Consider the following 21,151-nt stretch of genomic DNA (forward strand, 5'->3'; position numbering starts at 1 on the left):
GGCACAAGGAGGCTCAGGCACAAGGAGGCTCAGGCACAAGGAGGCTCGAGGCACAAGGAGCTACTAGGTGAGGCTAGGGACTGGGTCACACAACCTTTCGGCTCTAAGCCTGTCACAATGGCAAGGGTAGATGGCCAGTCCTCACTAACAGCACCAGTGTGGAAGTTTGATTTTACCAGTTATTTGGCTAAATGAGACAACCAGAGTCATACAGGCAAATGTCACTCAGGTTCCTGCCAAATTAGAGTCTCCTCAGAGTCCTCAAGCACTGCCCGACATCGCTATCCTTCTCAGTGTTGACTCAAGGACTTCATTTACCAAGTGCCTTAAACTCGTCCTGAAGAAGAACAGTTTTCCTGTTGTGCACACAGGAAAAATATATTCCAGGATTTCCATTTTCACATTTCCCTCCTTCTGGAAAGTGACAAAGCTAAATCAGGTTCATATAGACAGAGCCCAATATCAACGAGACACCATGTTTCTTGTTTTCTTGAATACCTGCGAGGGAAATAAAGACAGTAAACTGCTCTATAAAGCACGGTGTCATGCAACATTAGGATCCAATATTACTAAACCAGCATGCCTCCGGTTTACAAGCGCAACTCTGACTTCCTGAATTCACATTACGGAGTCTGGCTCAGCCTTCCCACCATGAAGATATGCTGTCTGGCCTTTTTGCCTTGGATACCCCATAAATTGATACCTAGCTTCCGAGATCAAGGTCTCTATTGTGTTTGGAGGAAAGTAGACGTTAAAATCAATCACATCTGGTTTGGAATTTTGGGACATCAATGCTTAACACTCTTTGTTCTTGAGCCCCTGTTTCTTTACCTATATAAGTAAAGAGATAAACTCTCCATAACAAGATTTTTTTTTTTTTGGTCTGAATAAAGTCGTGTGCCCAAAGTGGCTTCTTTACAATCTGATTTGTGGAAAATACAAGATCCATGGTTTCCTTTGTATTTCCCTGCTTGACTCAGCTAGCTGAGAAGCTGATAACTATATTCCCGTGGGTGCGGCAGGAGGTGAGGATGCTGTCTCAGCTTTGATGCTAGTTGGCAAACACTGAGGGGTGGATGCATGGGAAAGGAACAAAGGAAGGGGTGGCCATCAACAAACCCCTTGTTCTGGGAGAGCGACAACTTTCCAGGTCTCAGGACCATAGCCACCCTGAACTTAAAGAAAACTGGATTTGAGTGGATGGCTTGACCATGTTACAGAAACAACGCTCACAACAATCCAGAAAACAACTGGTCTTAAATCACCTTTCATCAAACCTGGAGTCTCCGTTTGCACAATTAGACTGAGACTTTGCAGTGGGAAAATCTCGGCTTGCTATGAGACATACATTTACATTTTTAAAAGATTACTTTATTTTTAATTCTGCATATTTATGCATGACCACTTGAGCACAGGTGCCCTTGAAACCGGAAGAGGGCATCAGATCCCCTGGAGTTGGAGTTAAACATAGCTGCGGGCCTCCTGACTTGGGTGCTGGGAACCCAACTCGGTCCTTATAAGAGCTAGAAGAGCTCTTAACTGCTGAGCCTTCTCTACAGCTCCTGTCCTGAGACTTTTCTACGTCCGTCCGTCTGTAACTATGTATCCACTAAGCGGCTAATCTGTCACATAGGTCAAAGGGTCCTGTCAATCACTTTTAAGCCTTCATCTATAGCAGCTCTTGCATATGAATCAAAACCATCTCTCCTGTGTTTGAAGTCTGCCCTCCATTCTCTCTTTTACAGTGGTGAGGGAACTCACTGCTGTGGACACTTCTAGAACCTTCCTTCTTGTAGCAGCACTGAAGTATCTAGTTTCAGAGTAGGCACCAGAGGTTAGCTGTCAGTACAAGGGACGTCAGGTCTTCCTGGCATCAGGAAAGGATGTTTTAGTCTGGGCTTTCTTCTAGTCAGCTTCACACAAACACCCGGTGTGCGATGTGACTGTTTGCTTGTTTGCTCTCTGCCTTGGTACATGAATGGATTCAGAAGGAGCTTTGATCAGACACCAAAGGCTCTTGGCTGTAACAAGCCCACGCCAAGGATTCCCCGCCATCCTCAGTTTCAAACATTACATCAGATTCTCATGTCAGGAGTTCCGAATTTCAGTTGTGGAAGCAGTCGCCATGGTTTCGCCAGGGTTGGGGTGAAGAGCAGGGGAAGTGCTGCAAAACTGACCCAGGTTAGTGATGAGGTCTTGCACTGAGCAGAGCCAACCCGGGCAGAGAGAAGGTGCTCCACGCGCGTGACTCTGCTGCCCTCTGGTGTCTCTGGATGAAATTGAACCTGAGACGTCGCTTCTTCCCACCCACTCAGGGTCACAGATCATATACAACACTACCTCAGCCACAGCAACCAAAACACAGGTAGACGAAATTCAGTGAGCACCATTAGCGGCTGGGCAGGAGGGAAATTGAATACCAGAAAGAAAAAAAAAAAACTACATCATTCTGCCAAAATTAGCCACAGCAAGGATTAATCAGCTTCCCCACTTATTTCCTGGGTGCCTATGGGTAAAATTTACTATGGGTAAAATTCATTACATGCTCTGTTCGCTCCTCAGATTGTTTTTTTTTCTGAGGTTCCTGTGAGGAGCAGTACAAGCCAATTCTCTATTGGGTCATTGTTCCTAAGCCCTTTAAATTCCCCAGGGGCAAAGGGAAATGTCCGTTCACTTACTCCGCCCACTTCTGCTCATCTCCTTGTCCCAAGCGCTATGCAGATAGTGGTCTGTGTTGGTTCTAAATCAATATTTCTTGGATACAGAATCAATGAATGAGCAGCATAGTAAATTGTTGGAATATTTACTCAACAATCATAGATAATGGCTAATTAATTAACGACTTATTAATTAGCCATGCCTGTTATTCTCAGTGCTGTGGGTCTGCAGCTTGTTCAGACAGCAGTTTAGGCAAGTATGGTTTCAGAGGAATTCTCTTCCAACATTTAAAATCTGCTCGATGGTATAGGTTTTGCATTTTGAGTTGTGTTCTTTGCAGTGTGGTCACTTTTTTACACAGTATGGAACTGTCTGTCACTTGGGGTTGGATTTCACAGTTCTGAAGTCACGACTGAACACAGGGAGGGGCTTGTTTTCCTGGGATCTCATTGGATGGGGCAGATCAGTTTTCAGGGCCTCCCAAGAAAGAAGAGGAGTCCTAGAAAATAACCCTGAATTTGCAACTGTCCCCTCCTCCCCAGCCCAGTCCCACACAGCCTCCTACTCTTAGATCACCCTTCACAAGGAATGAAACGAAGCCAGCTCCTAGCTGCACTGTGGGGATGTGTCTCTTGACCAACTGCCTTCCAGAAGTATCTGCAAATCCCCTCTGGAGGAAGGTAATGTTCCCAGAACTTCAAAGGATCTTCAAAGTTTTAAGAACATGAGCCTCGTACTAAACAAAATTGTACAATCTCTCGACCTTATCTCCCCAGCCGCAGTAGACAGCAGGGGTAGACCTTGGGGGATCTGAATGGACAGCACCTGTCCTACCAGGAGCACGGAGACACTGCATGTTACTAGGGTTTAAATATCTGTTTAGCGTATCCAGCAATATCAAGACTTCAAGTAAATATATATTTTGAGTACATAAAAATTTCAAAGTACAAAAAAGTGAAATAAACCCCGAAGTTTATAGTGAACTAAACCAGAATTTTATTTAACTTTGGGAGAGTAAGGGGCAAAAGGGTACGTAAGCCACAAAGAGATCCTGTTAAATAATAATACCATGTCAGGGAATTAAATGTATACAAATAAGTCCAGATATGTTTACGAAACTTTATATTAAAATGTTATTTTAATATACTTACCATGGTCTTTGATATGTTATATTAAATTATGAATAAGTAATAAAAAGATTAATAGGAAATTTTAATGTACGTGGAAGTTTGGCAATATTCTAAGAAATCATTAGATAAAGGAATTATAAAAATAAAAACATTATAAACAAGTGATGAAAATATACTATCTTAAAGCTTTTGAGATGCAGCTGGTAGTGTCCTTAGAGGTATAAGTATCATTCTGTGAGCGTATCTTAGTTAAAAAGGAGGCTAAAATTTTATAATTTAGCTATTGCAAGCAGTTGTGGGAAAGGGCAATTGAACCTCAGAGGAAGAACAGACAAGGAAACAATAAAAATAGAAGCTGAATGATTGAATTAGAGAACAGAACAGACTCGGCAGCAAAGTCAGTATTGTTTCCTTCAATAGTAACAGCACAGTACTGTTGCTAGTGACCCAAGAGAAGTAAGATACAAGATACACTATCAGCAGAGGTCATAAGGGATGCCAAACATCAGTAAGAAGCAACAGTAAAAATGTATCACTGTTTTGCATCCATCCTCAGTGCAGAAATGAGCTACAATAGCCCTGCTTTGGGTTTTGAATGAATGAGCTTGTTAAGCAAACAGCAAGCAGACCTAGGATACCCGACAAGCTGCAGGTAGACAGCAAACGCCGAGCAGATGCTTCCAACAGCAAGCAGATGCTTACAACATCCAGCAGAAATAACAGGGGAAGCTAGACTTCTGGACGGAGAGAGTTTGGGAAGAGAGCTTTCTTAACACGCAGGGCTTCTGGCTTCTTGTGCCTGAGACAGGTGATTGTGTATCATGTGATGGGCAATAGCAACCACTGTTGGGGATGGCTTTTCTTCTAGCTGCTCTCAAGACTTCAGTTTCTACTGCTGTGAGCTGTTTGACCCTGTTACAGGCTCAGCGGGCAGCCTGACCCAAGCAGGACAGTGAGCATCAGAGGACACTTGCGTTGGTCATGTTAGACAGTTTACCGTATAGTTTATGTTACAGTGAACACAGCTGAAACTTTAGATGAAATGGACAACATAGCTTATCAAAACTGATGTCAGAAAATTTCAGGTTCTACTTAATTATACTGGCCATTAAAAACCTTTGCTCGTGAAGTGTAAGGTACTGAGCCATCATTGGCAAATCATTATATTTAAAGAAGTAATAATGTCGGCACATGCAGATCCTTCCTGATGATAGGAAAAGAGGAAGCATAGCCCAACTCTTCTTATAAAGCTGTAACTTAAGAAGGATGTGGCAAAATGAGAGAAACCATAGACCTAGTATCTTGTATCCATTGTAGAATGGACCACGCAAATGTCAGCAAGCAGACTCCATCAAGATTTATGTAAATATAGATTTATGTATTATGTATTACAATACATATTATATAGTAAGTTATATGCTATATATAGCATGTATGGGTATAGTTTATAATATTTTGTATGCATTAATTATAACCAATATAGTGAAAGAAATGTACTTTGTTTCTATTTGCTTTCATTTGTTTAAATTTTCTGTGTGTGTGTGTGTGTGTGTGTGTGTGTACCTGTGTCTCAGTCAAACAGGGGCTCGAGAGTCTGGAATATTTTCAAAGTAATCAGTTTGATTTATCACATTAATATGCACAGAATAGGAAAGTCACATGATGTTTTCAAAAGATAAAATGATAAAATTCGATGATTTATGTTTCTCAAATCTCTAAGAAAACTTTATTATTCAAATATCTAAATGTTTACATGAAATTTCCTGAGAATCCTAGACTGGAAAATACAGGACAATAAAGAAGCAAAGCCATAAAGGTTTGAGAGGGAGAAATTAAAAATCTGGCATGGAGACAACAAGCTAGTTAATTATTAGGTGTAAGCGACCCCATGATGATTACAGGACACAGGGTCAGTAGCATACGTTCCTTCCATCTCTACAAGCATCCCATAAATAATTAGGCAATCAAATGTCATAACATATTCACAATAGCATTACAGATATATATTAGGTAACGTTGCAATGAAAGATATGTAAGACCTCTTCTTAGAAAACATCATAATTCAAAGAAGAAAAACATAAAAGATTCTTCCATATCCTTAGATTACATGGCTATTTTAAATAAGTTATTTCAATTTGACTTATGTACATACATAATGCAACCTTAGAAGTATATTGGTTGCATACATCTTCTTATGGAAATCGAGAAATGTAAAATTTATATGGCGAGTAAAGTGCTAAGGATAGCCAGAAAAGTTTTGCTAAAGCATGGAAGTGCCTGAATTGCAGCCCTGGACAGCTGACATCAATAACAGCGCTCAAAACAGCAGGGGCAGTAGAAAAAGGAAGAGACTCAGATTTAGACACACGTGGTTTGTGAGAAAATGAAACCTAGTAACAGTGAAGAAATGAGTCTTCACTTGATGCTTCTGGGTGCTCAGCGTCCTTAGCCAGCAGGGGGATGTAAATGAGAACTTCCCTGAGATCACCCTAATGAAAATAAATGAATCCCCTGAAATGCCCGAGGGAGAAGGCAGCCCCATTCAGTGCTGGTAAGAGTGTAAATTAGTTTAGCTACTGTGGAATCGGTATGGAGAGTCCTAAGAAAAAACTGAAAATAAGAAACAAACCTTCCCTGCAACTTCTGGGTACACGCCTGAGGGATTCTAAGGCAATATACCACAGGGACATCTGCTTATCCATGTCTACTGCAGAACACTGTTCATGAGAGCCAAACTTTGGAGTCTGCCTCGGTGTCCATCAACATGAATGGATAAGGAAACCGATTATATATGTGTGAAAATTACATATACACATACATAGCTATAATTCTATGTGTATGTATACATATGATAGAGCTTTATTCACATATGTATATATGTAATAGAGCTTTATTCACTCATAAATATGTAGAATGAAATTATGTCATTGTTGTAAACTCTTGTACATTAAGGAAAGTAAGACAGGCCCAAAGGAACAAATACTAGGTTAGTTTTCTCTTGTTTGTGGATCCTAGGATTTTTTAGATACATAGGACCACATGTACATGCACACACACACAGTGCACACACATACACACACACAGTGCACACACATACACACAAAAATATACACACAAATGCATACACACAGAGAGAAATAAACATACACATACAAAAACATACAAACACATACACATATGCATACAAACAAACATACATGGAAACACACATACACACACAAACACATAAACATAAAACACACAAGTACACATACATATGCATACATACAAACACATGGAAACACACATATATACACACAAACACAAATAGACACACAAACATATACAAACATACACACAAATACACACATATGCAAACACACACAAACACACACACAAACATACACACAAAAACATACAAATATATGCACATGCATACAAATATACACACGGAAACACACATACACAAACACATCAACACAAGCGCATACAAACACACATATACTAGCACACACACAAACACACACAGTGCACATAACAAGAGAGAAGACAAGTAGAAAGAAAAGAAGAGAATTGGAGAAGAAAAGAGAAGAGAAGGGGAGGGGAGGGGAGGGGCGGGGAGAGAAGAGTAGAGTGGGGAGGGGGTTGGAATGCAAGCCACAGTTGAAGGAGATTACTTTATGAAACCCATCACCATGTACAATGAATATATGCCAATAAAGAGAAAACATATACTTTAGATGGATTATGTATGAAACCCTCATCAAATATGTTTAAAGATTTTAAAAAATGTAATATAGCCTACTATTTAGGGATTTGAGCTCTGGAGTCAAATGCTTACATTTAAATCTCAGCAACTGACAGCCCTCCCATGATGTAGTATTTTCAATCTGTGGAACGAGAGAAAGTAGAATAAAATATGCTCTGTAATAAAATCCTTGATAAATTGTTCTTCATTAAGATTATGGATTTCGGAGACTGGAGAGAGGGTGCAGAAGTTAGGGAAACTCGCAGCTCTTGCAGAGGGTACAGCTTTGGTCCCCACGCTGGGCAGCTCACCACAGCCTGTAACTCCAGCTCCAGAGACTTCATCGCCCCCTTCTGGACTCTGACGACACTGCACACGTGTGGCATGCGCATAAATAAAACATTTAAAAATAAAATTGTTCATCAAACATGCCATCAAGGGGTAAAATGACAAACCGTAAAGTACGAAGAAGACACATCTGCAATGTATATGAACAGTGCAGTTCTCATATTTGTATCTTTAAAATTCATAAGAAAAATGACTCAGAGTAAGTAGATAAACAGTCTGAGAGGGACCTCACTAGAGATGCCCCACGGGAAGACACTCAGGGAGAGCTGAAATCACAGAACGGTTCTACTCTCCTCCTACCACTCTTGCTGAGCTGGGAATGATTATTTTATTAGAGACCAGGGGCCACTAGAAATGTCACACACTGAAGGCAGAAGTGCACACTGGCACATCCTCTTAGATAAACAGCCTAGTACCACCTACAAAGTTTATGTGTGTACGCAGAAAAAAATCAAAGCGTCTATACCAAAAGATGCAGAAATACTTGCGTATCTCTTTACTTCTCATGAGATGTAGAAAGTGTCCACAGCCAGGACAAATAGGTGGTATATGTCATTATTTTCACACATGAACCCCAGCTAGAAGGCCATGGAAATTAATATTAGCTCAGCAGTCATGTGCTACATCTCAAAAACAGACTAAGGAGTAGAAGACGTCAGACCCAAAGTGTGAGTTACATGGCTCCAGATGTGACAAGGCCCAGGAGAACTCATCTATCTCTTGGATGCTGGGATAGCAACTCTACTTTGGAGCAGGAAGTGCAATGGCAGGGGCTTGAGGACGTGAGTTGCTCGTGGTGTGTTGTCTCTTGATCTGTGCTGTGGTTGCAGCTGCCTAATGAGAAGTTCTTAGGCTGCACTTGCTTTTCCTTAAGGCACACCTATAGCATTGCTCAGCAATGAGCGAGGAAACGATTGTCCTGAAACAATGTAACCAGAGGCTGGAGGTGTGGATTAGCAGGGAAGAGTCTTTTGCGTTCTTGCAGAGGACCTGGGTTCAGTTTCCAGCACCACATAGGGGTTCAAACCCACCCATAACCTCAGTTCCAGAGGATCCTATGTGTCCTTCTGACTTCTACTGCACCTCCCCCCTCATGCTCACGGTGCAAATACATAGACTCAGATGCAGGCACATACACATAAAAATGTTTTTAAAAAAACAATGCAATCAGGTTTCTAATCCTTTAATTTGGGGAATTTTACTTTGTAATATAGAGATGAAGTAATTGAAGATGTACAAAAAGATAGAAAGACTTATTTATGAAAATGTTAAAGACAGCATCCTCTGCAACAGGGAAAATGGAAATTGTCTTGGTGAGAAACAAAAGATGGTTTAGAGGGGACAGTAGAGAAGCAGCTGCAGCAAGCTCCTGAAGGCAAGGCTCGCAAGCCCACTCTGGCCCCAACCCCCACCAGGCCAGCCCTGCTCAGCCGTGATCAAGGTCATCCTCATCTTCAGTCACCACAGGAAGCCTCAGGTCCCCAACTTCTACCCGCCCTACAGTGCAGATGAGCAACAGCAAACCATTAGGAGATGCTCAGGTTTATATCTAAGCGGGATGAGAATGTGTGGAATTGCCCAGAAGGATTGTTAATCGGAGGGGCTGGCAACAAACTGATTTCTAGACATTCTTCAACATTATACTTTGTCTTCTGTGTGGATCTCTCAGAAAGTGAACTTGGCATTTTAGATCTAACCCAAGTATTTGTGTCAGCATTAGACAAATGTTTTGAAATGTTTGTGAACTGGGTTTGCTGTTTCGTATAGACAAGGTTCACAGTATTCTTGCAGAAACGGTGATGAGGGAGAAGAGATATTGGAGACCAACATGAATACGATTGTTGCAAAAAATAATGCACAAAATTAACCGGAGAAACCGGAGGTCTCTGGGCTATCCAGCCTCCGATTCCGGGTTATCCAGGCAGTGTGGGGCGCGGGCTTCAAATTAGACCAGTCATTGGTTGGCCACTCCCACAAGTTCTGTGGCGTCATTGCCCCAGCGCTTCTTGCAGGTAGGACAGATTGTAGGTCGAATGTTTTGTGGCTGGGTTGGTGCCCTGGTCCCACTACAGGAAGCCTTGACTGCAAACCAGGTTTCTAAACTGTTTCCGCTAAGAACTTTGGCTGGGGTGAGGGAAACTGTGGAGACAGTGGCCTCTAGTGGACACGGAAAGATGGTTGGGTTTTAATTTCTTTATTTTGATGGTGGATGACTCCAAGAAAACAGAATCTTCTAGACTCAGCAGGGCATGTAACAAACTCACAAAGATAGACAGCGTGCACAAGACCAGCACAAGTTCAAACCAGACAAAAATCTCAGCATAGAAATTGGGAAATGGACAATGGACACAAAGTCTCATTCCTAGCCAAGAAGCCGTCTGCAGGTGATACCCACTATCTAAGGGAAATCCGTTTTCTCTCATGGAAAGTCAACCACTCCAGGGCAAGCTCCATGCTCAGGCATAGTTGGCTAACACAAAATAAACTCCATGATTTTCTTGTGGGAAAAAATGGATTAATTAATTATATTACTGCAAACATTAAAATGTGAAAGTAAATGTTTTGACTTGAAAAGCTACAATTAGGTAGAAATACCAAGTTACAAAAAAACATTTCTTTTAGGATTCTAATTATATTAAATAAATTTGTCAGACTATACCTGACCAAAAAAGCTTCTCTTCTTCTGAGTGGACACTTTAGAGATCTTAATTTTTGCTTTTATGGTTCTAATTTGTTGTGCTTCTGAAATAATAACACATTTGGGCAGGTTTGATGACTTGGGCCTGGTGTTCTTTTAAGAGCTGGGGCCCGACAGCCCCTGTGACTGGCCTGATGTGCGGACAGGAAGCTAGTGTGCTCCTAGCGTGTTCTTCTGCGGTTAGGAACCGGGGTAGGAGGATGATTACTTTCTGCCCTTTGGCTCTCCTAATCCTCTAACCAAGGAAACCTCTCGGGTCTAGGGACTGATTGGTGGCTGGCATGCATATATAGTAACAACTTTTTCAAGAAAAATAATGTCCCCCATTTTTTTTGAACAGATTCCCACAGGAAGGCTTCACAAGCTAGGTTTTGGGGTGTCCTGTAACTGAACTGGATTCAGGGGAGGGTATTGCTCAGTCACTCCCCTCTGATCATATTAAGTAATGACAGAATATTTCCTTTGTATTTTAATTGTTATCTTCCATACAAGAGTATTTTGGCTCTGTATGTCTGTGCACCACCTGTGTGCCTGGTGCCTACAGAGTCCAGAAGCAGGCATTGGAATCCTCGTGAAATTTTCAGACAGTTGTGAGGTGCCATGTGGGTGCTAGTGCTCAGATCTGGGTCCTCTGTGAGAGCGCCTGGTGATCTTCACCCCTGAGCTCTCTTCAGCCCTAATCTCTGACTGTTTCTATTGATTCTGAACTTGTGGACCACTAATGTGCAGAATCTGATCATTGCAGTGCCCACGAAGTTTGTTCTTTGGTTTTAGAGGCATCCCCAAATGGAGTAGAGTTGTGCTTCCCCGTGCTGCTGCCAGCGGGCTGTGAAGTTTGAAGATGAGACTGTTGTAAAGTATGGGTTGCTTAGGTGCTCACCGAATGGAACCTGATGCTACTGCCGTCTGGCTGTCAGCTTAAACTTTTGTATGTAGGGATCCGGACATCAGAAAGCTTTGCAAAAATCTTTTTAAAAATGACCTTTAGGGTGCGCTGTAGAGTAGATTGAAGGACAAACCTTCAGCTAGGATAATTGCACTCAAGAGTGACTATTGCTTATTTTGAAAGTTGCTAACTGTGTGTGCGGCGGTGTCTGTGGTATATGTGCACATGTGCATGTACGGGTGCATGGCCATGTTTGTGCGTGTCTGTGTGGAGGTGAGAGGTCACTGTGACATGTCTTCCTCAATCACCCAGACAGGGTCTTTCAGTGAATCTGGAGTTCTAAAGCCAGTGAGTGCCAGGACCAAGCTGTCTCTCCAGGATTGTTGATGTGAGCCACTGTGCTCGACTTTTACACGTGTCCCGGGGATTTAAACTAAGGACTTCATGCTTGTTTGTCTACTAAGCTATCTCTTCAGATGAAAGTTGTCAGTAGTTTCAGATTTCCGTATTGCAAAACCTGAGAAGTACGCGAGTTGTTGCGTAGGCTGGGAGCTGGGTTTCCTCAGGTTGTGCTGTGTACCTATTTCAAACGGTCACGTATAGGCGATTAATACACACAACCTTGTCAGTTAAAAATAAAAAGAGAGCACTACCTCTTACTAAGTGTATATCTTGTTTGAAACTGGCTTGTTCATTTTACATTTTTATTAGGTTGGGAGTAACTGACTCGCCTAAATTCCTGTCTGGTGACTGGTGTGTTCGGAGTAGAACGGGCATCTTCTAACACCAGACTCCTTTTCCATTTTCCAAAGACCTCTCTCCTACTTCAGCAGCCTTGTGACTGGGACTTGGCTGATCCTACTTTTGGAACAGGGAACATTGTAGAATGTTGCGTGGATTTGCTTTTCCCGAGAGTTATGGAGTGCCTTGTAGTGTGTCCCAGATCTCTCTGTCAGAGTGCTTGGTTCTGAAGTGTTCAGTGGTGACTCTTTGATGTTTCTGATCTTTCCCATTACAGTGTGTGGGGGATAAAGTCACACACAGTCATTTCTGGTGTCAGCATCCTCATTTAACCATGACAACTGCTGGTCAGTCCTTTGAGAGCAGGGCTGTGTTCTCTAGCCTCTGGGTGCTTGCCAAGGTACTTAGCACATAGCTGGTGATCACTAAGTGCTTAGCACCTGGTTCCCAATGTGTGTTGGTGACAACTCTTATTCTCATTTTGGGTGTGCATAATCAACCATTTTCTGGGGTAAACGCCCCAAATAAGATCATACACACACATTGAAAAGTTTTGAACAAAGACTTCTAAAGGATCTCAGAGTAACCTTGAACACGTTCATCTCTATCAGAAGTGTACCGAGGTAGCTTAGTCATGTTCTTGCTATCTGATATTACCTGTTCTCTTTTTAAAATTTTAATCTAAGATTGCAAAGGTTTTTCTTCTACTTGCTTCCACAAGTCTCTTGTACATTTGGCACATATGGCCTTTTCTTTTAACATAATACACATTTTGACCTAATTGAAATCTTCTATACACTTTGTCTTTAAGAGGCACTATTATAGTTGTAACAACTTAGTTGACATTTTCTCTGTGTTGGGATGGTCAACTGAGATCATTTACAGTTTCCTTTCTTGTTATTGAGTGCCTTCAAATTGTAGGTCTGGCTTATGAGTGTGTGTGCACATGTGCACCCTCAGAGGCATGCACAAGAAAGCCAGCAGAGGACATTGGCATCTGCTCAGTCACTGTTCACTTTGTTCTTTTGAGACAGAATTTCTCACCAAAGAACCTGTAGTGTGAGGTTTGGCTTGGCATGCTGGCCAGAAAACTCCCATCATCCTCCTGAATCTTTTCCCTGTGCTGGAGTACCAGGCACAAGAAGCCATGCCTCATTTTTATGTAGGAGAGACTTGAACTCAGATCCTCATGCTTGTTCTGCAAGCCCTCCTACCCACTGACCCATCTACCTAGCCTAAGAATCTTTTAGATATGCCTCTTTTACACATTTTGGTTCTCTATCCCTTAGAATAGATTCTAAAAGTATGGACTTTAGATCAAAGGTCTGTAACCTTGTTTACAATTCTTGATATTTTCTAGCAATCCCTCTATACAATGTATATCACATGCACTCCTTGAATTTTAGCATTTTACATGAGGAAACCTGAGCTTCTGCCACAAGCAAATGCTCCAGCTGTGTTTTTACATCCAGTGCTTATAACGGCCTCCTGGGTGAGCACAAGCACATGATCTCTTTGGGGGGGGGGCCACACTCACATATGTGCATGTGTGTGCGTATACATGTGTGTGTGTATGTGTGCATGTGTGTGCACGTGTGTGCATGCATGTGTGAGTGTGTGTGCATGTGTGCGTGTGCATGTGTGTGTGTGTGTGTGTATCATTGACACAACCTAATTTCAGAAACCAAGTTTAGCCTTTGAATTTCTTTTGCTTAATACTCACCTGCCCCCTTTACATTGTCCAACCCAAATTAGCTTCCTTGATTCCCATTTCAACAGCAGCCATTGCCCCCAAACGATTCATTTATTTCAATCTTCATATAGAGAAAACTAACATTAACAACCATTTCATTAGGAAAAAAAACGACAAAAGCTTTCAAAGAAGCTATATCTCCAAGTTGCCAGCAGGGGGCACTGTGGGCCTTACTCTACTTCAGAAACAAATAGGTTTTGAGATTGGTTCCTCCTAGGGGCAGGGGCTGTCCGCTGAAGGAATATTAAACTAGTAGCCCATGTACAGAGCCCTTTCCAATGAGACTCATTGGGTTTCTCTCTGCATGATTTATCCACACAAGTGAACAATTGTGTTTTAAAATGAAAGTGGAGCCATGATTTAAAGGACGTTGAATTGTTTTAGGTGGGTATGTTAGCGTCGCACTCACGCCCATGGATGGAAAGCCAAATTCACGTTTTCCTTTTAGAGTTTAATAGAGCCGGGAGTTGGCAAAGGTCAGGAAGAGGCTCTGAACATTTGTACACTGTGTTCTGTGGGAACCGTTGATGTATGGTCACATTAGCTCAGGCAGAAGGCTTGCTTATGCTCTCTGAAGATGCCCCTCCCTGCTCAGAGCTGAGATCTTCTGGCCTGGATCATGGCCGTAACTTCTTAATGATGTCCCCTGAACCACGTCAATTGTCCATCTTATCTCCATGTTCACCCTAGCCTGTACTGCTACTGCATCCGGGATGAATGGCTAGGACTAGACCCATCTCATCCCCTGCATGAAACATGCCAGTGACTCCGTGTGGGAAAACAAAGGCCTTCGTTGTGTTTTGGTCCTATGCTGGCCTTACAGTTGAGCCTCTCCTGTGCTCCCTGACGGGCACCATGCTGTGCTTCCTGACACCCACGCTGCTGCTATGGCCCAGGGCATCTTCTGCTGCCCTCTGAGTGGGCCCTCCAAACTCTGTGTGCTGGAAAGGTCTCGAGCATGATCTTCAGGAGGTGGGGCCTGGTGGGAGGTGTTCAGTTCACACAGGCGGGCCCTGCCCTTGTGGGTAGATTGATACTGTTATACAAAAGGGGCCTGGAAAGACAATCCCTCCCTCCCCAGACTTCTGTGAGAAACATAGTGTTCCCTTTTTTTTTCCTGGAGTTTGCAGCAGAAGATGCTGTGTGGAACCAGGGAGTGAGTCTATCGACACCAAGAACTTACACTTCCCAGCCTCCCGAACTGTGAGGAATAACCGTCTGTTCTTTATAAATAGCCTAGTCCTCTTCTGCCACAGCAACGCGAAATGGACGAGGCGCCCTCCCTGCAACGTGCGCGCTGAGCGCTCGGCACTCTGCTCGGCTCTCGAGACCGTCCGAAGCTTTTTGTTAGATCCATTCTTCACCGTGTCTCCGAGCTAGCACATGCTTCTTTCTTTCCCACCCTCGGAGCTAACATAGTCTTACTCATTCTTCAAAACCCAATTAACAAGTCACTCCTTATTCACGCCCTCCCCAAGTCTCCACGTTTGATCTACCAGAATTCTTCAAAGAAGCAGAGCCCATAAGGAACCACAGACGCCAGCCACAAGGTTGAGTTACTCCCAGTCTAAAGCTAAAGGCTTGCAAATCTGGAGACGGCTAGTGGCTAGTACTGAAAACAGAAGACCACAGGGGCCAGGGTATAGTCAGACAACGAGTCGCTGATATGGGTATCTGGGGTAAATCTGCTAAATCGTGACTAACAGTGGACAATTTGGGGCCAAGAGTCAGCACAAGTGAGCTGATACCTAATGTCTAAGGAATTGCAAAGTACAGAGTGTTTTCTTCTGTTATATATTTTTTCAAACCCATTTGTGTCATTCTGTATAAGCATAGCCTTAAGGTCAGAGGCCTTTTCCTGACCTTTGCCAGCCTGCTTGTGAGTGTGTGGTGGTAGGTAAGTGTGCCCACCTCTGTGCATCCTGTGTGCTCATCTCTGTGTGTGTTTGCTTGTGTGAGTACACTTGCATGCCTGCCTAGTAGCCTTCGACAGAAGCGAATAAAGCACATCTTATCTGCCCACAACTCCTCAGAATATCTTCATCCTCCTAGATTCCTTGGCCATCCTCCTTGGCACCCTCCTCCCTGTGACAGTCTTCCCTCCACCCTCCTCCCTGTGACAGTCCTCCCTGCCACCCTCCTCCCTGTGATGGTCCTCTCTGCCACCCTCTCCCTGTGACAGTCTTCCCTCCACCCTCCTCCCTGTGACCGTCCTTCCTGCCACCCTCTCCCTATGACAGTCCTCCCTGCCACCCTCCTCCCTGTGACGATCCTCCCTGCCACCCTCCTCCCTGTGATAGTCCTTCATCCTCCTCCTTTCCTGGCATGGAAATCTTGTTTCTTTTAAAAATTAGTTAACACATTCGACTGTACACGTTAATGAGATTCAGTGTGATGTTTACATGTATGTAACTAGTATGCACTGATCGAATTAAACCTCTCATTCCACACCTTTCTTCCCCCTCTACTTTTCCTATTCTATTAGCAGTCGACGTTTTTCTTTAACCCAGGGAAGTGGAAGAGAACAGGAACCTTTGAGCCTTTCTGTGACAGCCGGGCTGGCTTTTTCCATTTAACTACTCCTGGCCATTGTGCTGGGAATGACTGGATTTCGTTCTCTCTGACTCGGTATTTTACTTACTTGTGTGCTGGTGGACACCCAGGCTGATTCTCTGTCTCAGATATTACAGATTATGGCAATGAACGTGAGCGTGTGGCTATCTGGATGGTATGTGATTTTATTTCTTTAAGTTTTTATGGTGGGGTAGCTGAAGCATAGGTCTATTTTGATCTATGCTAATCTATTATGAAGCATCGTAGATCTATTGTTAGTGGTTTTGGAGAGCTCCGCCACTCCCTGGAGCAGACATCCTAATGCATAGCCACATTACTGGCCAGGAAATTTCCTTTTCTACACATCCTTCTTAGAATTTTTTTTTTCGTTGCCATTTGACTTGAGTACAATGGCTAACACTAATGGGTGGCTCATGATCCTGAATCTTTTCTGTGCATTCATGGGCCATTTGAGTTTCTTCTTTTGAGATGCATCTATTCCTTTCATTTCCTCACTTTTAAATTAGATTACTGAGCTCTTTTCTTGCTAAACCCTGCAAATTCTCAGTATTCTAGGTTTTTAACACTCTGCCAGGTAAAGGGCTGCCTAACAGCTTCCCATTCTGTGGACTTTCTCGTTAGGGCATTGATCGCTGTCTTTTCAGTGGAAGTTTCCTGTATCTGTCAGGTTTCACTTTCATTTTTTCCTTCCTGTCCTTTTGAGGTTCTCCCGAGACCATTGCCCAGAGCAGTATATGTAAACGTCATACCTGTGTCTCCTTAAGTCGTTTTGGAATTTCCCGTCTGATGTTTGGGTTCTGATCCTTCTTGAGTTGACTTTATGTGGAGTAAAGGAGAAGAGTCAAGGGCCTGTGGTCTTCACGTGCATCCAGTTTGCTCAGCACCACTTATTAAAGGCTCTGTTTTCTTCAGTGTGTGTTTTCGTGTCTTTTCCGGGAACCACGTGTGGATGTGTGGGTTTCTGTAGTCTATTCTTTCCTGTCTGCTCATGTGTCTCCTTTGATGCTTATGCCACGTTGCTTCAGTGGCTGCAGCTTTGCCGTATATTCTGCAGTGAGTCGATGTGATGCTTCCTCCTCTGTTCTTTGGGCTCAAGATTGCTTTGGCCATTTGTAGTTGTTTGAATAGGCTTGGCTCGCATAGATTTATGTATTTGAATGCTTGGCTATACGGAATGGCACCATTAGGAGGTGTGGCCTTGTTGGAGGAGGTGTGGCCTTGTTGAAGGAAGTACCCGGGTCACTGTGTCAGCAGGCTTTGAGACCTCCTATGCTTAGGCTCCGCCCAGTGTGGGGGAGCCTACCTCTTCCTGGCTGCCTACAGAAGAAAGTTTCATCTTGGCTGCTGCCTTCAGATTAAGATGTGGAAATCTCAGCTCCTCCACCAGCCAAGCACCATGCCCGCCTGCACACTGCCTTGCTTCCCTCCATGATGATAATAGACTGAACTTCAGGAACTATAAGCCAGCCCCAACTGAATGTTGTCCTTTGTAAGAGTTGCCATTTGTCGCGGTGTGTCTTCACAGCAATGAAACCCTAACTAAGATACTGTTCCCGGGGTTTGTGGTTGTATTCCGATTTTAGAGTTGGTTTCTCCAGCTCCGTACGGAATGCCATTGAGAGTTTGATGAGGGACTCATTGAATCTCTGAATTATTTCTGATAAATGGACATTTTAAACGAGACTAATTCTTCCAGTCCGTGAATTTAAAAGGGATTTCTTTCCGTTTGTGTTTTCCTTGATATTTTAAGGTTTGCTTTCTAGAAGGCGTGTCTTTCCTTGGTTAAGTTCATTCTTAAGTGCTTCATCAACTTAGCTAGTAGCTACCACAATGACATTGTTTCATGCTATTTTTCTTTTTAAAAATATTTACTTTTATGTATACATATTAGCATTTTTGCTTGAGTGAGTGTATGTGTACTACAGGCAAGCGGGAGCCTTTGGAGGTCAGAAAAGGACATGGAATCCCTGGGGCTGGAGTTATAAGCGGTTTTGAGCCATCATGTAGGTGCTGGGACCTGAGCCCAGGCCCTCTGCACATGCTCTTAACCATGGAGCCGCCTCTCCATCCCATCTGGTGCTACCATTTATGGCTCTTTCCTCATGGTTATAATGGATGTCTTGGACAGTACAGGACACCTAGCGGGCTTAGCTCATAATCAATGACCCAAGCTGAGTTTGTTTGAGTTCTGAAGATGAGAGTATAGCTCTTAGAACAGTCTAGACTCAAACCACAGCTCCTCTCAGGATGACACCCTGGGTTGTCTGAGATAGGCTATAAGATCCTTCACGACCCCCTTACAAGGCCTGGGAGACATTGTTGTACTCATCCCTGCTGGATACATCCTTGCCTACAGTATCACCTTCAATCAGGTACCAGGCTGCACACCACTCATATGTGCTAGACGAAAGCTGACAAACTGAACTAGTGACCAATCAGGTTTGTCATATTGCAGAGAAGGCAAATAGAACACCATCGGAGATAGAACAGGAAATTGGGGTAGATTTGGATACCTAGCCCTCTGTCTACAACTTCTGTTTCTGCCGCCAATCATAGAAATGAGTACCACTAAAAGAGAATTGCCAACTTTCTATAGGTTGAATGTTTTGAACAGAGCAATGGCTTCCGAGTGGCTGTGCCATCTCGAAGTGTGGAAAAGAAACATTGTTCATGCAGAAATCCATGGAGTCTGGCACTCCATTGTTTTGCTTCAATATTAAACGCTGTGCGCTGGCCCTATGTTCACATATGGAACCATGGCCACCGGCGGCTCCAACCACAGGAGGATATGTGCACAGACACAAACATGGGGTCCCACCCACCTGCATTCCACATGGAGCACAGTTCCATTTTCCTGCTGATCAGTGAGGCTCTTGGGTTACCATGAACCATCTGTCTCCCAAATGGCACGTCTAGTGTTTCAAACACATCTCCAATAATCACTTTCCCCAAACACATTAGTGGGTAATGATGTAAAAAATAATTAAGCATGACTACCCACTGCATTAGAAACCGATGACAATCTGTGTTTTATAAATTAGGGACAGAGATGAAGATGCTGCTACACAGGGGTCTCCTGTCTTGTTGTGGTGGAATACAGCCTGGTAAGAAGAATGTTTGAGAACTTGGTGGTGAAAAGGAAGAAGAAAGAAGTGAATACTCTTGATAGAAGATAGAGATACTAAAAAAACTGGTAGAGACAGGTCTGGGGGTGGGGTGCCCCCATGGTTAGCACTTCCTGATAAGGGTCTGGGTAAAGTTCCAGCATTCATATCAAACTGCTATGACCACCTGTAACTCCAGGAAATCTGAAACCCCTTGGCCCCTGTGGGCACTTGCATGTACGTGGTGCACATAAACCCAACAGGCAAAACACATACACATAAAATACTTTTTTAAATGATACAGACGGGTCTACATGGGGTCAGTAACATATACAGAACTATTGGGGGCTGGAGAAAGGTCATGTTCTTCATTCAAGGCAAACATCTATGGGATCCATCTTGTGTACTACAGGATTGGTGAATAGATGCTATATTAAATATACAAAAGAAAAAACCCACCAGAAAGCCTTTAAAGATAATGAACTACAGGAAAAAAAGGTTCAGTAAATTAGTTTGATACTTAACAGAATACCAAGAAACACGGCCTCCATGAAACAGAAACAGACATGCACACACGATTAGCTAGAATAAAAAGATAACAGTCTAAGTCAGAGAGGAAGACTGATAACATGTGACCTATAGGATAAGAGGGTTTGGGTTAAGTCTGTGTGGGAATCACTAAAGATTAGAAATTGACAAAATTCGATCTAATGCTACAATAATATATTTGAAAAATATTTAATAGTTAGAGGCTGGAGAAATGGTGCAGCAGCTAAGAGCACTTGCTGCTCCGCAGAGGACCTAGGTTCCATTCCCAGCACCCACATGGTGGCTCCTAACCCTCTGTAATCCCAATTCCAAGGGATCTAATGCCCTCTTGGGGCCTCTGCAGGAACTGCACACACATGACACACAGAGGTAAGTGCAAGCAAAAGATTTATACATACGAAACAAAATAAATAATTCTGAAGAAATAATCTAAGGGGTGCAGCAAGTGTTTAAAATGGGAGTAATGGTAAGCAGAGAGAAAGACAAAAAGCAGACAATTCAGATAACAGTTTTTAGAAGGAAAAACACAGAATCCCCATATTGAATCAAAAGTCGAGAATTTAACAAGAGAAAGTTCTGCAGAAAGATGTTTTAATAAGAAGGGATTTTAATGGCAAATATAGAGGCAAGAAAATACTATATTCTCCAGTGGGATCAAAGAACTTCACTCACACCTAGATATAACCATGAAATAAATCATTTTAATTGTAAAATAAATCTGCAATACTGTTTTATGTGATTCACAAATGACCCTCCTCAAACACGCCCCCAACACACACATATTTTAATAACTCTACAGTTTCTTATGTGACACTGAACTACAGAGAATAAGAAAAAAAGAGTTAGAGAAAAACTGGTAAATGAAAACTCATGTAAAAGAACAAGAGAACACTCTTGGGTACTGTGATGCTTGGCCCAGGGAGTGGCACTATTAGAAGGTGTGGCCTTGTTGGAGTAGGTGTGGCCTTGTTGGAGTAGGTGTG

General features: G+C 42.9%; 1 pseudogene; it reads left to right on the forward strand.

Annotated features, from left to right (window-relative positions):
* The window catches only part of LOC114624867, a 98,366-nt pseudogene that overhangs the window by 44,892 nt on the left and 32,323 nt on the right, over window positions 1-21,151 (forward strand).

This window comes from Grammomys surdaster, unplaced genomic scaffold (genome assembly GCF_004785775.1).
Source record: "Grammomys surdaster isolate TR1022 unplaced genomic scaffold, NIH_TR_1.0 211, whole genome shotgun sequence".
Classification (NCBI taxonomy): Eukaryota; Metazoa; Chordata; class Mammalia; order Rodentia; family Muridae; genus Grammomys; species Grammomys surdaster.